Source organism: Oncorhynchus kisutch, unplaced genomic scaffold (genome assembly GCF_002021735.2).
Source record: "Oncorhynchus kisutch isolate 150728-3 unplaced genomic scaffold, Okis_V2 Okis02a-Okis13b_hom, whole genome shotgun sequence".
NCBI lineage: Eukaryota > Metazoa > Chordata > Actinopteri > Salmoniformes > Salmonidae > Oncorhynchus > Oncorhynchus kisutch.
Window position 1 is genome coordinate 6309755 of NW_022261979.1, and position 13984 is coordinate 6323738.

A 13984-nucleotide genomic window follows, 5' to 3' on the forward strand; every position below is an offset into this window, starting at 1 on the left:
GTAAGCAGTAAACTGAGAGGACTGGGCGTGTCAGAGCCTGTCTAGGGAGGGACACTACTTTACTGCTAGTGTTGCTGCAGTACTGACAGCTGCGTCTCAGGGCAATGGTGTCTAGAAGTGCTACTGACTGTGATTTTACATTTCTCTCTTTCTCTCGGTCTCTTTTTGGCGTCTAACCTAGTTTGACATTCTTCACTGAATACCTTCCATCTGAGTAGCTAATGAGACATCGTGAAAGGCAGCAGTGATTTATTGCCCTCACTCCTTCTCTCTCAATTTCAAATCAATTGAAGGGCTTTATTGGCATGGGAAACATATGTTGACATTGCCAAAGCAAGGGAAGTAGATAATAAACAAAAATGAACAGTAAACATTACACTCACAGAAGTTACAAAAGAATAAAGACATTTCAATTGTCATATTATGTACAAATAGTTAAAGTACAAAAGGGAAAATAAATAAACAAATATGGGTTGAATTTACAATGGTGTTTGTTCTTCTACACCTGTTGTATTCGGCGCATGTGACTAATACAATTTGATTTGATTCACTGGTTGCCCTTTTCTTGTGGCATGAGGTCACGAATCTTGCTGCTGTGATGGCATACTGTGGTATTTCACCCAGTAGATATGGGAGTTTATCAGTATTGTTTTTTAAATTATTTGTGATCTGTTTTGTTTTCTGAATTCTGTGTGATCTGAGGGAAATATGTGTCTCTAATATGGTCATACATTTGGCAAGAGGTTAGGAAGTGCAGCTCAGTTTCCACCTCATTTTGTGGGCAGTGTGCAAATAGCCTGTCTTCTCTTGAGATCCAGGTCTGCCTACGACGGCCTGTTTCAATAGCAAGGCTATGCTCACTGAGTCTGTACATAGTCAAAGCTTTCCTTAATTTTGGGTCAGTCACAGTGGTCAGGTATTCTGCCACTGTGTTCTCTCTGTTTAGGGCCAAATAGCATTCTAGTTTACTTTGTTTTTTTGTTAATTCTTTCCAATGTGTCAAGTAATTATCTTTTTGTTTTCTCAGGATTTGGTTGGGTCTAATTGTGTTGCTGTCCTGGGGCTCTATGGGGTCTCTTTGTGAACAGAGCCCCAGGACCAGCTTGCTTAGGGGACTCTTCAGGTTAATCTCTCTGTAGATGATGGCTTTGTTATGGAAGGTTTGGGAATCGTTTCCTTTTAGGTGGTTGTAGAATTTAACAGCTCTTTTCCAGATTTGGATAATTAGCGGGTATCGGCCTAATTCTGCTCTGCTTGCAGTATTTGGTGTTTTATGTTGAACACAGAGGATATTTTTGCAGAATTCACTCTCTCTCCCCCCCTCTCTCTCTCTCATATGTCGTTTGAATAGTTTTTAATCGTGTTTGTGAATAGACCTATATATATGTATTATTATTATGTAATATTAGGTCAGATTATAGAGCTCCAGTCTCATTAATTAAGTGCTAATATTGAACAGTTCATAGATATATAAATAAAAGACTCAACAATCTGTAGACAACAGTGACACCATCTGTTGTCTGTTGTAATAGAATAGCTCATTCTGGCTTTGGTTTTTCCAAATACAGTAGCTGACCCATATTGTTATTATAAACAACCCTGGTATTCTGAGATGACCCACTGAATTCCCATGGGACGCATCAATGAAATCAATCAATTGAAATCAATTTGTACCTAAACTGTTTTGCCTAAATTAAAGTTTAACCCCAGTAAGAAAACAAAACAGCACATTGTCTAAATTGGGGGGGGGGGGGGGGGGGGGGGGTGAGGCATTTCCAAAACATGATGCAGTTCTCTGCTGCAGTGAGAAGCTTGGTGGAGGCTCAGGTTACGGTCCAAATTACACACTAGCCCCTATATAGTTGTGCACTACCTTATGGACCCTGGTCAAAAGTAGTGCACTTTAAAAGGGAATAGGGTGCCATTTGGGATGTGTCGCAGGCTCAGCTCATGCATTATTCATTAAGCAGAGTGGAGTTGGGTTGCTATGGTTTGTGGACACATTTACATACAAATTTGTTTTCTAATGCAATATTAATAATTACTTTACTGCTGTCTTTGTTTCTGTGTCGTCACTGAAGAGGCTTAGTTAACATCGACAATACAGAACATGCATAAACAGCCACCTACCTCCAAACTAAATAAATTAAATGTGACAGGTGGCTGTCCAAAACCATAAAAACAGTGTAATATGTGTCATGTAAGTTTTGTTAAATAAAACAGTACGATGCATGAAGCTTGAACTAAAGGTTCTGAATATTCATTATTTCATTACTTGTGTGAAGTAGCCTAATGTAGCCAGTAGATGGAGCCAAAGGACATGTTACCTCAACATACATCTCACGCTAAGTTGACCTCAGTGGACAGACGGTTCTGAATACTTAACAAAGAGGATGTGTATATTTACGGATAGACCGGTTATGGACAGGCACTATGCAGAACAAATTCCGATATAAATACCACAATGTGTTGTGAATATTTTGACCAGTAAATATAGATATAGACATGCCTGAATATGACATGAGTCTTGAGAGAGAGAGAGAGAGCAGAGCGTGGAGGAAGCATCACACAATGGTCTTATTGAGGGGAAATGTCAGCTTGGACAGCTTGGTAAGAAGTGATCTGCATTATTGGCATGGACCCACTGGCCAGGTCACAGGGAAACCTCCATCCATGATGACCACGGTGTAGGCCGGCAGAGGAAGCTGAGAACGCACACGCAGACACACGCGCTGAAGACGAGATGAGCGTCTCCCTTTTCCATCATGTTTCCCCTATTTCAACTGGCACTCCTACCCTTCTGGAGCAGGAGGACGGCTGGTTGGACAGCAGAGGTTATTGTTTCATGACTTATCTGCTTGAGGAGTTTAAGTGGGTTTGGAGTTCTGTGGTTTAGGAGAACATTCCATCAACGTCCCACCAAACATATACGGAACACGGTTGCCATGTTCCCCGATGATATTAATGTACGAGACATGAGAACATTGCAAGAACATTCATGCTTCCGGGTTCTGTGCAATAGGAGCATATTCTGTCAACATTTCACCAAACATACACAGAACGTGAACTCCTTGATCCATTCGTAGCTCTTTGTCTGTTGACGAGGTTAGAGATACTCACTCACAGTGCTTTTAACATACACTGTTTTCAACTGACATAATGACATTGCGCATGTTAATTTATAGAGTAATTATTATTGAACATGTCCTCACCTGGGATGTGAACTCACATCCTCTTGCTTCACTGTACTCCCATCTTCCTGCTGCTCCACCATGTCTGTGTCAGCTATCAGTTAATCTGACTATTCTCATCATTTGAATGACTTATTTCAGCAATTGAAAGGCCTACTGTATAGTTGTAACGCTGGTCGTTGGAATGAGGTGAGGACCAAAGCACAGAGTGGTAAGTGTTCATCATTATATTCTTAAACAGAGAACACTAAACAAAATAACAGAGAACGAAACAGTTCTGAAAGGTGACAGACACATAACAGAAAATAATCACCCACACAGGTGGGAAAAGGCTACCTAAGTATGATTCTCAATCATAGACAACGAACGACACCTGCCTCTGATTGAGAACCATACCAGGACAAACACAAAACCACAACGTTGAAAAAAGAACATAGACTACCCACCCAACTCACACCCTGACCAAACTAAAACAAAGACATAACAAAATAACTAAGGCCAGAACGTGACAGAGGCATATAACCTCTTTTTAATGATACCCCTGATTCTCTAGGATTGTACTTTTTTAACAGAGATTGAGATTGACTTCAAAAGTGCATTCTTCCTGTTGCTTCCACCTATCAGGTTGGTACAGATCTACCTAAGTGTCTAAGGAGGAGTGGTTAGGGTTTCTTCTAGAGGAGATCCCTTATTGGGACTGTGGTTAGGGTGTTCGTCATTGGTGCTGCTGGCCTAGGGTTTGAGTCCCCGGTAAGGGGAGTCACCCCTACTCTCATATTCTTAGCAATACACACTGAGTGTACAAAACATGAGGTACGCCCTTCCTAATATTGAGTTGCCCCCACCCCCCCCCCCCCCCCCTTTGCCCTCAGAACAGCCTAAATGCGTCGGGGGCATGGACTCTACAAGGTGTCGATAGTTAGGCCCTTGTCTGGGATCTGATTGACAGGAAGTTGATTCAGAGGATGTAAAGGGATTCACTAGAAACTGATTCACCTGGAGCTAAAACACAGGGATCTGATTCAGTAGGAATGAGATTAACAAGGAACTGAATCACCTGGAGCTAAAACACAGGGATCTGATTCAGTAGTGAATGAGATTAACAAGGAACTGAATCACCTGGAGCTAAAACACAGGGATCTGATTCAGTAGGAATGATATTAACAAGGAACTGAATCACCTGGAGCTAAAACACAGGGATCTGATTCAGTAGGAATGAGATTAACAAGGAACTGAATCACCTGGAGCTAAAACACAGGGATCTGATTCAGTAGGAATGAGATTAACAAGGAACTGAATCACCTGGAGCTAAAACACAGGGATCTGATTCAGTAGTGAATGAGATTAACAAGGAACTGAATCACCTGGAGCTAAAACACAGGGATCTGATTCAGTAGTGAATGAGATTAACAAGGAACTGAATCACCTGGAGCTAAAACACAGGGATCTGATTCAGTAGTGAATGAGATTAACAAGGAACTGAATCACCTGGAGTTAAAACACAGGGATCTGATTCAGTAGGAATGAGATCAACAAGGAACTGAATCACCTGGAGCTAAAACACAGGGATCTGATTCAGTAGTGAATGAGATTAACAAGGAACTGAATCACCTGGAGCTAAAACACAGGGATCTGATTCAGTAGTGAATGAGATTAACAAGGAACTGAATCACCTGGAGTTAAAACACAGGGATCTGATTCAGTAGGAATGAGATTAACAAGGAACTGAATCACCTGGAGCTAAAACACAGGGATCTGATTCAGTAGGACTGAGATTAGCAAGGAACTGAATCACCTGGAGCTAAAACACAGGGATCTGATTCAGTAGGACTGAGATTAGCAAGGAACTGAATCAGTGATTCTCTTGAGATGAACTGCAACGGACTTTATCAGATGACGTGAAAGTTTGATTTGACCCCCGGAGAAGACTATGTAATTACATGGAAAGCACATCAGTAGTGATGGTGAATATGAAGCTTCCTAGCATGTCCTAATTGACCTCTGAGAAGGACTGTTATCCCCCCACTGCCCACTAGAGAGGGAGGTAACACAGCACACAGCTTGCTCCCTCTGTCACATCAGTTGTTCATTTTGGCATCAGACCAACAACGTCCATGGCCATGATGGATCGTGGGTAAATTGTGACCGACTGATCGACAAATAATAATTAGTATTTATCTATGATGCAAGGTGATTTGTAGATCAGTCAGTTGGCAGTCGCCTGCACTGTCAGCTGCAATGTGGAACAAGCCCAATGGGCGCGTTCGAGCAGATCACTTTTGTCAAGTTTGTAATCGTTCGTCACCGCCTTTCAAAGTGTGTTGCATTATGGTTATAATAATTGTCCAACTTAAAGACTACGATGTCGACTGCATAAACTTGCAGTGTTTGATGAAGTCGCCATGAAGTCTCATCACCTGCAATGCAACCGACCATTAGGGTGTTTTAGTTGGACTCAGGCGCGTAGCCAAAGATGCGACTGAAACAGGAACCAACTTTGCTGTGATTCTAAAGCTACAGGGGATACAAACGAAAGTGATATTTGAGACGTCTCTTTAAACAATTCATTGTACACATGTTATGTCACACTCACAAACTGTTTATTTAGACATTTATTGCAGAAAAACTTTTATAAACAATAGCAGCTATGTTGAAACACTGCCATGTTCATCTGAGCCTTGCTGTTGTAAAAAACCACTGCAGTGTCCCGGCTTTCGACTGTCACAGATACAAGTCCCCCGACTTCACACTCCAACTTTCGTCTACAGTCGGCTCTGTTGAGGCTTACTGCTCAAACACCCCCCGAATGTCGCTGGCAAGCAGCACAGGCACTACAGACGCCAGCCTAGTGGACGTAATTCAAGACGACATTTGGAAAGGAAGGTTTGAAGGATTTCTCAAGAGGCCTGTAAAGCATGTCAACAGAGCAGACCCAACACTTTCTTTCCCACAGTACGGGTTAGTGTTAGCCAATGGAGAGCTTGTTTGTCTAAATAGATGACTATGGGATATAGACATGGCACAGGACGAAAGGCTTTCACATCTTAATCAGTTTAATACCTGTAATCAACGTAGATTGTAACTTTCAACTGGCGACTGCTTTGTGGCAGTGCTGCGTGTATCCTGCATTCATACACGAAGATGAGAAATGGGTTTCTAAATCTGAGTGACAAATCTGTATGATGTATTAGCCTAGTTCTTAGTAAGTTTGTGTTCCATATTTTATACTGTATGTGTACGTGTGGTTTGGTCCTCGTGCAATTATCAAAGGAGGCAGTTAAAAGAGCAAAACGTCTGGTAGACACTAAACATGATCCACATTTTCCACGTTGACAGTGACACAAAGCAGACCTGTTTCTGTAATGGAGGAATTAAGAGGACGTGTTGACCTCTAGAACATGACCCCAGGTTACCTAGGAGACGTGGAAGCCGACAGTGTTGGGGAGTAGTACCATTACATGTTATTTTAATAGTAATTTAACTACATTTTGGAAGGTTAACTAAATGCAAATCGTCCTAGTGTTTTCAGTAGTTAATTGAAAAAAATAAAAAATTCACAAATGACCCCCTATTTTTTTTCTCTCTCCTTGCACTCATGAAAAAGTACTACTGAATTACTACACAAAATCTATTTGTGCAGTAGTGAATATGTAGAGACGTGTATGGGGTTCTGTAGTTAATGTGTAGTTAATGCACTACTCAAGATACACAAATAGAGTTTTATAGTGTTCAGTAGGAAAACAGTAGTTTCCAGTTGTAATCAGGTAGAGATTTTATAGTGTTCAGTAGCAAAACAGTAGTGTTTCAAGTAGTAATCAGGTAGAGATTTTATAGTGTTCAGTAGGAAAACAGTCGTGTTTCAAGTTGTAATCAGGTAGAGATTTTATAGTGTTCAGTAGGAAAACAGTAGTGTTTCAAGTAGTAATCAGGTAGAGATTTTATAGTGTTCAGTAAGAAAACAGTCGTTTCTGGTAATCAGGTAGAGATTTTATAGTGTTCAGTAGCAAAACAGTCGTGTTTCAAGTAGTAATCAGGTAGAGATTTTATAGTGTTCAGTAGGAAAACAGTCGTGTTTCAAGTTGTAATCAGGTAGAGATTTTATAGTGTTCAGTAGGAAAACAGTCGTGTTTCAAGTTGTAATCAGGTAGAGATTTTATAGTGTTCAGTAGGAAAACAGTCGTGTTTCAAGTAGTAATCAGGTAGAGATTTTATAGTGTTCAGTAGGAAAACAGTCATGTTTCAAATTGTAATCAGGTAGAGATTTTATAGTGTTCAGTAGGAAAACAGTCGTGTTTCAAGTTGTAATCAGGTAGAGATTTTATAGTGTTCAGTAGGAAAACAGTCGTGTTTCAAGTAGTAATCAGGTAGAGATTTTATAGTGTTCAGTAGGAAAACAGTCATGTTTCAAATTGTAATCAGGTAGAGATTTTATAGTGTTCAGTAGGAAAACAGTCGTGTTTCAAGTTGTAATCAGGTAGAGATTTTATAGTGTTCAGTAGGAAAACAGTCGTGTTTCAAGTTGTAATCAGGTAGAGATTTTATAGTGTTCAGTAGGAAAACAGTCGTGTTTCAAGTAGTAATCAGGTAGAGATTTTACTACTTGATATTAGTGGTAAATAAGTTTTCAAAACTCTACAGCTTTACTTCACAGGCTTTTCAGTAGTAATCAGGTAGAGTTTTTACTACTTGTGTTGGTAGTAAATAAGCAGCCACAACACTACAGCCAGACTACACCGGCTTTTCACGACCGCAGAAGACAAAACAGGAAGTAGTTGGTTGTTGTTGCCTAGTTATTGTTTTTGAACAACCCCTGAATGGAATGATCTTCCATCCTTTGTCATCATGTCTTTCACAGCCCTTATGATGGCACCATCTGGAAGTTTAACTTTTCTTTATTTTTTATAAATGCCTTCATGTCGTTGTTTAGCCGCTTATATAACTTCCTACCAGATCAAAAAGATTGCTAGCCAAAACAGACTTTTGTTTACCCTATCTGTTTGCTAGCCCCATTGAAATGTACTTACCCATTCTACTTAGCTCCTTTGACCTATGGCCAAGGAGGCCCTCGACATTAGAAGACTGGAGGCCATCGTTGGTAAGATTAACATTGTTTATCTGTGTTGTCGTATGTGACCTCTGTTAGCAGAGGTTGTCTCTTCGGTTGTCTCTTGTGCGTGTCTTTATTTACTAAAACGTTACTGTGGTGGAGAAATGTGGCTGCAACAAAAAGAGGATCTGAAGATAGTTAAGTGAAAGTTGAAGAATCTGAAGATAGTTAAGTGAAAGTTGAAGGATCTGAAGATAGTTAAGTGAAAGTTGAAGGATCTGAAGATAGTTAAGTGAAAGTTGAAGGATCTGAAGATAGTTAAGTGAAAGTTGAAGGATCTGAAGATAGATAAATCAAAGTTGAAGGATCTGAAGATAGTTAAGTCAAAGTTGAAGGATCTGAAGACCGATAAATCAAAGTTGAAGGATCTGAAGATAGATAAGTCAAAGTTGAAGGATCTGAAGATAGTTAAGTCAAAGTTGAAGGATCTGAAGATAGTTAAGTCAAAGTTGAAGGATCTGAAGAGAGTTAAGTCAAAGTTGAATGATCTGAAGATAGTTAAGTCAAAGTTGAAGGATCTGAAGAGAGTTAAGTCAAAGTTGAATGATCTGAAGATAGTTAAGTCAAAGTTGAAGAATCTGAAGATAGATAAGTCAAAGTTGAAGGATCTGAAGATAGGTGTGATAATAGGTAGGTGCGTTTAGTAGGTGCGTTTAGAAGGTAGGTGAAGGACTCAGGCGCAGGAGAGCAGGGATGTCTGAGACTTTAATTGGCATGTCCACCAACACAGGTATGGCACAATCAAACAAGTACAACACCCTCGACAACAGAGAACCCGTACAAACGCACGGAGGAACAAACAAAGTTCAGACAATAACACTCTTATGAATCCATGAAAACAAAGAATGGCATAACCTCACTGAGCCAATCACAATGAAATAATTATCCCGCACAAACCCAGGCAGGAAACAGGGTAAATATATACACACAGAAATGAAAGCAAATGAAACCAGGTGTGAAAAAGAACCAAAGACAAAACCAACAGAAAAGGAAAAAGGGATCGTTGATGGCTAGTAGACCGGCGATGCCGAGCGCCGCCCGAACAGCGAGAGGAACTACCTCCGGTAGAACTCGTGACAATAGGTAAATCCAAGCTGAATGAAGACAAGGCCTCAAAGGGATTAACACATTTGTAAATATGTAATCGAATGTGTAATGTAATACACTTAATTACGTTTGAAGAAGCTGATCACTTGTTGTTTTATGATGTAACTACAGTTAGAAACTTGAAGAAATAACACAGTGAACCAGTATAGTAGTAACACACTATTGAGACAGGGATTTTGACTGGGCAAACAGTAGTACATTGGTCAGTTGTCAATATTAACTCAAAAGGGTTTATGTAGGAAATGAAAATAAGATCAAGAGCAATTGAGTAATGATACACACATGGTAGCAGTAATGTGTAGGCATTACATAGTAATTCAATAGGGATTGATTAGGCATTACATAGTAATTCAATAGGGATTGATTAGGCATTACATAGTAATTCAATAGGGATTGATTAGGCATTACATAGTAATTCAACAGGGATTGATTAGGCATGTAGCAGTAATGTATAGGCATTACATAGTAATTCAACAGGGATTGATTAGGCATGTAGCAGTAATGTGTAGGCATTACATAGTAATTCAATAGGGATTGATTAGGCATGTAGCAGGACTCTACAAGGTGCCAAAGCACAGTTGTCAGTTGTGTCAATTTGCATACCAGCAGCATACCACCCTGCACCCCACTGCTGGCTTGCCTCTGAAGCTCAGTAAGGTTGGTCCTGGTCAGTCTCTGGATGGGAGACCAGATGCTGCTGGAAGTGGTGTTGGAGGGCCAATAGCAGGCCCTCTTTCCTTTGGTCTAAAATAAATAAATATCCCAATGCCCCAAGGCAGTAATTGGGTACCTTCTTCCGGATGGGACGTTAAACGGGTGTCCTGACTCTCTGTGATCACTAAAGATCCCATGGCACTTATTGTAAGAGTAGGGGTGTTAACCCCGGTGTCCTGGCCCTCATACCATCATGGCCACCAAATCATCCCCAGTTTCCAATTGGCTCATTCCTTTTCCCTGTAACTATTCCCCAGGTTGTTGCTGTAAATGAGAATGTGTTCTCAGTCAACTTGCCTGGTAATTTAAGGGTTCAATAAAAAGTTGTCCTTTAAGGTGGTGGATCATTCTTGATACACACAGGTGACTGTTGAGCTTGAAAAACCCAGCAGCGTTGCAGATCTGGACACACTCAAACCTTTGCGCCTACTACCATACCCTGGTTCAAAGGCACCTACTACCATACCCGGTTCAAAGGCACATACTACCATACCCGGTTCAAAGGCACATACTACCATACCCTGGTTCAAAGGCACCTACTACCATACCCTGTTCAAAGGCACCTACTACCATACCCTGTTCAAAGGCACATACTACCATACCCGGTTCAAAGGCACATACTACCATACCCGGTTCAAAGGCACCTACTACCATACCCGGTTCAAAGGCACCTACTACCATACCCTGGTTCAAAGGCACCTACTACCATACCCTGTTCAAAGGCACCTACTACCATACCCTGTTCAAAGGCACCTACTACCATACCCTGTTCAAAGGCACCTACTACCATACCCTGTTCAAAGGCACCTACTACCATACCCTGTTCAAAGGCACCTACTACCATACCCTGTTCAAAGGCACCTACTACCATACCCTGTTCAAAGGCACCTACTACCATACCCTGTTCAAAGGCACCTACCACCATACCCTGTTCAACGGCACCTATTACCATACCCTGTTCAAAGGCACCTACTACCATACCCTGTTCAAAGGCACCTACTACCATACCCTGTTCAATATTTGGTCTTGCCTCATTCACTCTATGAATGGCACACACACAATCCATGTCTCAATTGTCTCAAGGCTTATAAATCCTCCTCTTCATCTACACTGATTGAAATGATTGTAATCATAGCTTTCACCTGGATTCACCTGGTCAGTCTATATCATAGAAAGAGCAGGTGTTCATAATGTTTTGTCCAGTCAGCGTATATATTCAGAGCAGCTTCCCCAACATTGGAGGCCAGACAGTGTATGATGCACTCCTAGTTAGAGCTATGGGGAGAGATGCTGTGGGTGCTTGTGTAATGGAGGGGGACAGTGAACCATGTTCACGGGATGAGTAACCGTGACTGAAGCCTGGAGACTTGTGTTAGCTCCCGAATTAATGCCTCAGCTGAGATGAGCAATTTGTCCAGCAGATAATGCATTGTAATAGTTCAGTACGTGAAGAGATACAGTGAACATCTCAAAGGGTCTAATACTTCCAAGTCTTGCGTTACCATACTTCCAAGTCTTGCTTTTACCCATGAGGAAGCCTGGATATCAAGGTTTGCATACTACAGAAGATTTTGCTAATCTCAGCTGAGTTTGTCCAGCAGGAATCCATCTGGATAGCCCAGCAGGTCAACTGATACTGACACAGTGACCATCTCAAAGACTACAGCTTCACCCCAGGTCCCAGTGACCATCTCAAAGACTACAGCTTCACCACCAGGTCTCAGTGACCATCTCAAAGACTACAGCTTCACCACCAGGTCTCAGTGACCATCTCAAAGACTACAGCTTCACCCCAGGTCTCAGTGACCATCTCAAAGACTACAGCTTCACCACCAGGTCTCAGTGACCATCTCAAAGACTACAGCTTCACCACCAGGTCTCAGTGACCATCTCTAAGACTACAGCTTCACCACCAGGTCTCAGTGACCATCTCAAAGACTACATCTTCACCCCAGGTCTCAGTGACCATCTCTAAGACTACAGCTTCACCACCAGGTCTCAGTGACCATCTCAAAGACTACAGCTTCACCACCAGGTCTCAGTGACCATCTCAAAGACTACAGCTTCACCACCAGGTCTCAGTGACCATCTCTAAGACTACAGCTTCACCACCAGGTCTCAGTGACCATCTCAAAGACTACAGCTTCACCCCAGGTCTCAGTGACCATCTCTAAGACTACAGCTTCACCACCAGGTCTCAGTGACCATCTCTAAGACTACATCTACACAACAGCTCTCAGGTCTTTTCAGCCCCTTCTTCTTAAAGAAACGAATAGACTAGAGAGGATTAGTCCCTTTCTAAGCTGTCCTCCATTAGGGCCCAGGCAACATTAACCAGTCACACGTGTGCTAACTATTACGTCAGGGTCACGTCCCATTTGAACAAGGACAGATGTAACACTACTAATGATGAACACTACTCTACAGGCTGGGGTTATTCCTCAACAGGGAAAATACCCGCATCACAAATTACACCCCAATTCCCTAAATAGTGCACTACTTTTGACCTAACCATGTCCCCAGGCTCAATTGCTACCGCATATAAACTTGACAGCGAGAGAGCCGGCCGGTGGGCGAGATTACTAAGTAGTAATTATTAAGTAGTGCACTACATAGGAAATAGTGTGCCATGTTGGGATGCAGACATTGTGATTCACACATGCATAGGAACCATACACTCCAATAATCACTGGAGAGAGGTCAACGGATTGGCCTCCTGGATAGAAACCGTACATTCCAATAATCACTGGAGAGAGGTCAACGGATTGGCCTCCTGCATAGAAACCGTACACTCCAATAATCACTGGAGAGAGGTCAACGGATTGGCCTCCTGCATAGAAACCGTACACTCCAATAATCACTGGAGAGAGGTCAACGGATTGGCCTCCTGCATAGAAACCGTACACTCCAATAATCACTGGAGAGAGGTCAACGGATTGGCCTCCTGGATAGAAACCGTACACTCCAATAATCACTGGAGAGAGGTCAACGGATTGGCCTCCTGGATAGAAACCGTACACTCCAATAATCACTGGAGAGAGGGCCAACGGATTGGCCTCCTGGATAGAAACCGTACACTCCAATAATCACTGGAGAGAGGTCAACGGATTGGCCTCCTGCATAGAAACTGTACACTCCAATAATCACTGGAGAGAGGTCAACGGATTGGCCTCCTGCATAGAAACCGTACACTCCAATAATCACTGGAGAGACTTCATATATATATATTCTTTATGAGGTCCCTGTAGTGGAGAGAACTCTGTCCTCAGTGCTGTTACTTTATGAGGTCCCTGTAGTGGAGAGAACTCTGTCCTCAGTGTTACTTTATGAGGTCCCTGTAGTGGAGAGAACTCTGTCCTCAGTGTTACTTTATGAGGTCCCTGTAGTGGAGAGAACTCTGTCCTCAGTGCTGTTACTTTATGAGGTCCCTGTAGTGGAGAGAACTCTGTCCTCAGTGTTACTTTATGAGGTCCCTGTAGTGGAGAGAACTCTGTCCTCAGTGTTTCTTTATGAGGTCCCTGTAGTGGAGAGAACTCTGTCCTCAGTGTTACTTTATGAGGTCCCTGTAGTGGAGAGAACTCTGTCCTCAGTGTTACTTTATGAGGTCCCTGTAGTGGAGAGAACTCTGTCCTCAGTGTTACTTTATGTGGTCCCTGTAGTGGAGAGAACTCTGTCCTCAGTGTTACTTTATGAGGTCCCTGTAGTGGAGAGAACTCTGTCCTCAGTGCTGTTACTTTATGAGGTCCCTGTAGTGGAGAGAACTCTGTCCTCAGTGTTACTTTATGAGGTCCCTGTAGTGGAGAGAACTCTGTCCTCAGTGTTACTTTATGAGGTCCCTGTAGTGGAGAGAACTCTGTCCTCAGTG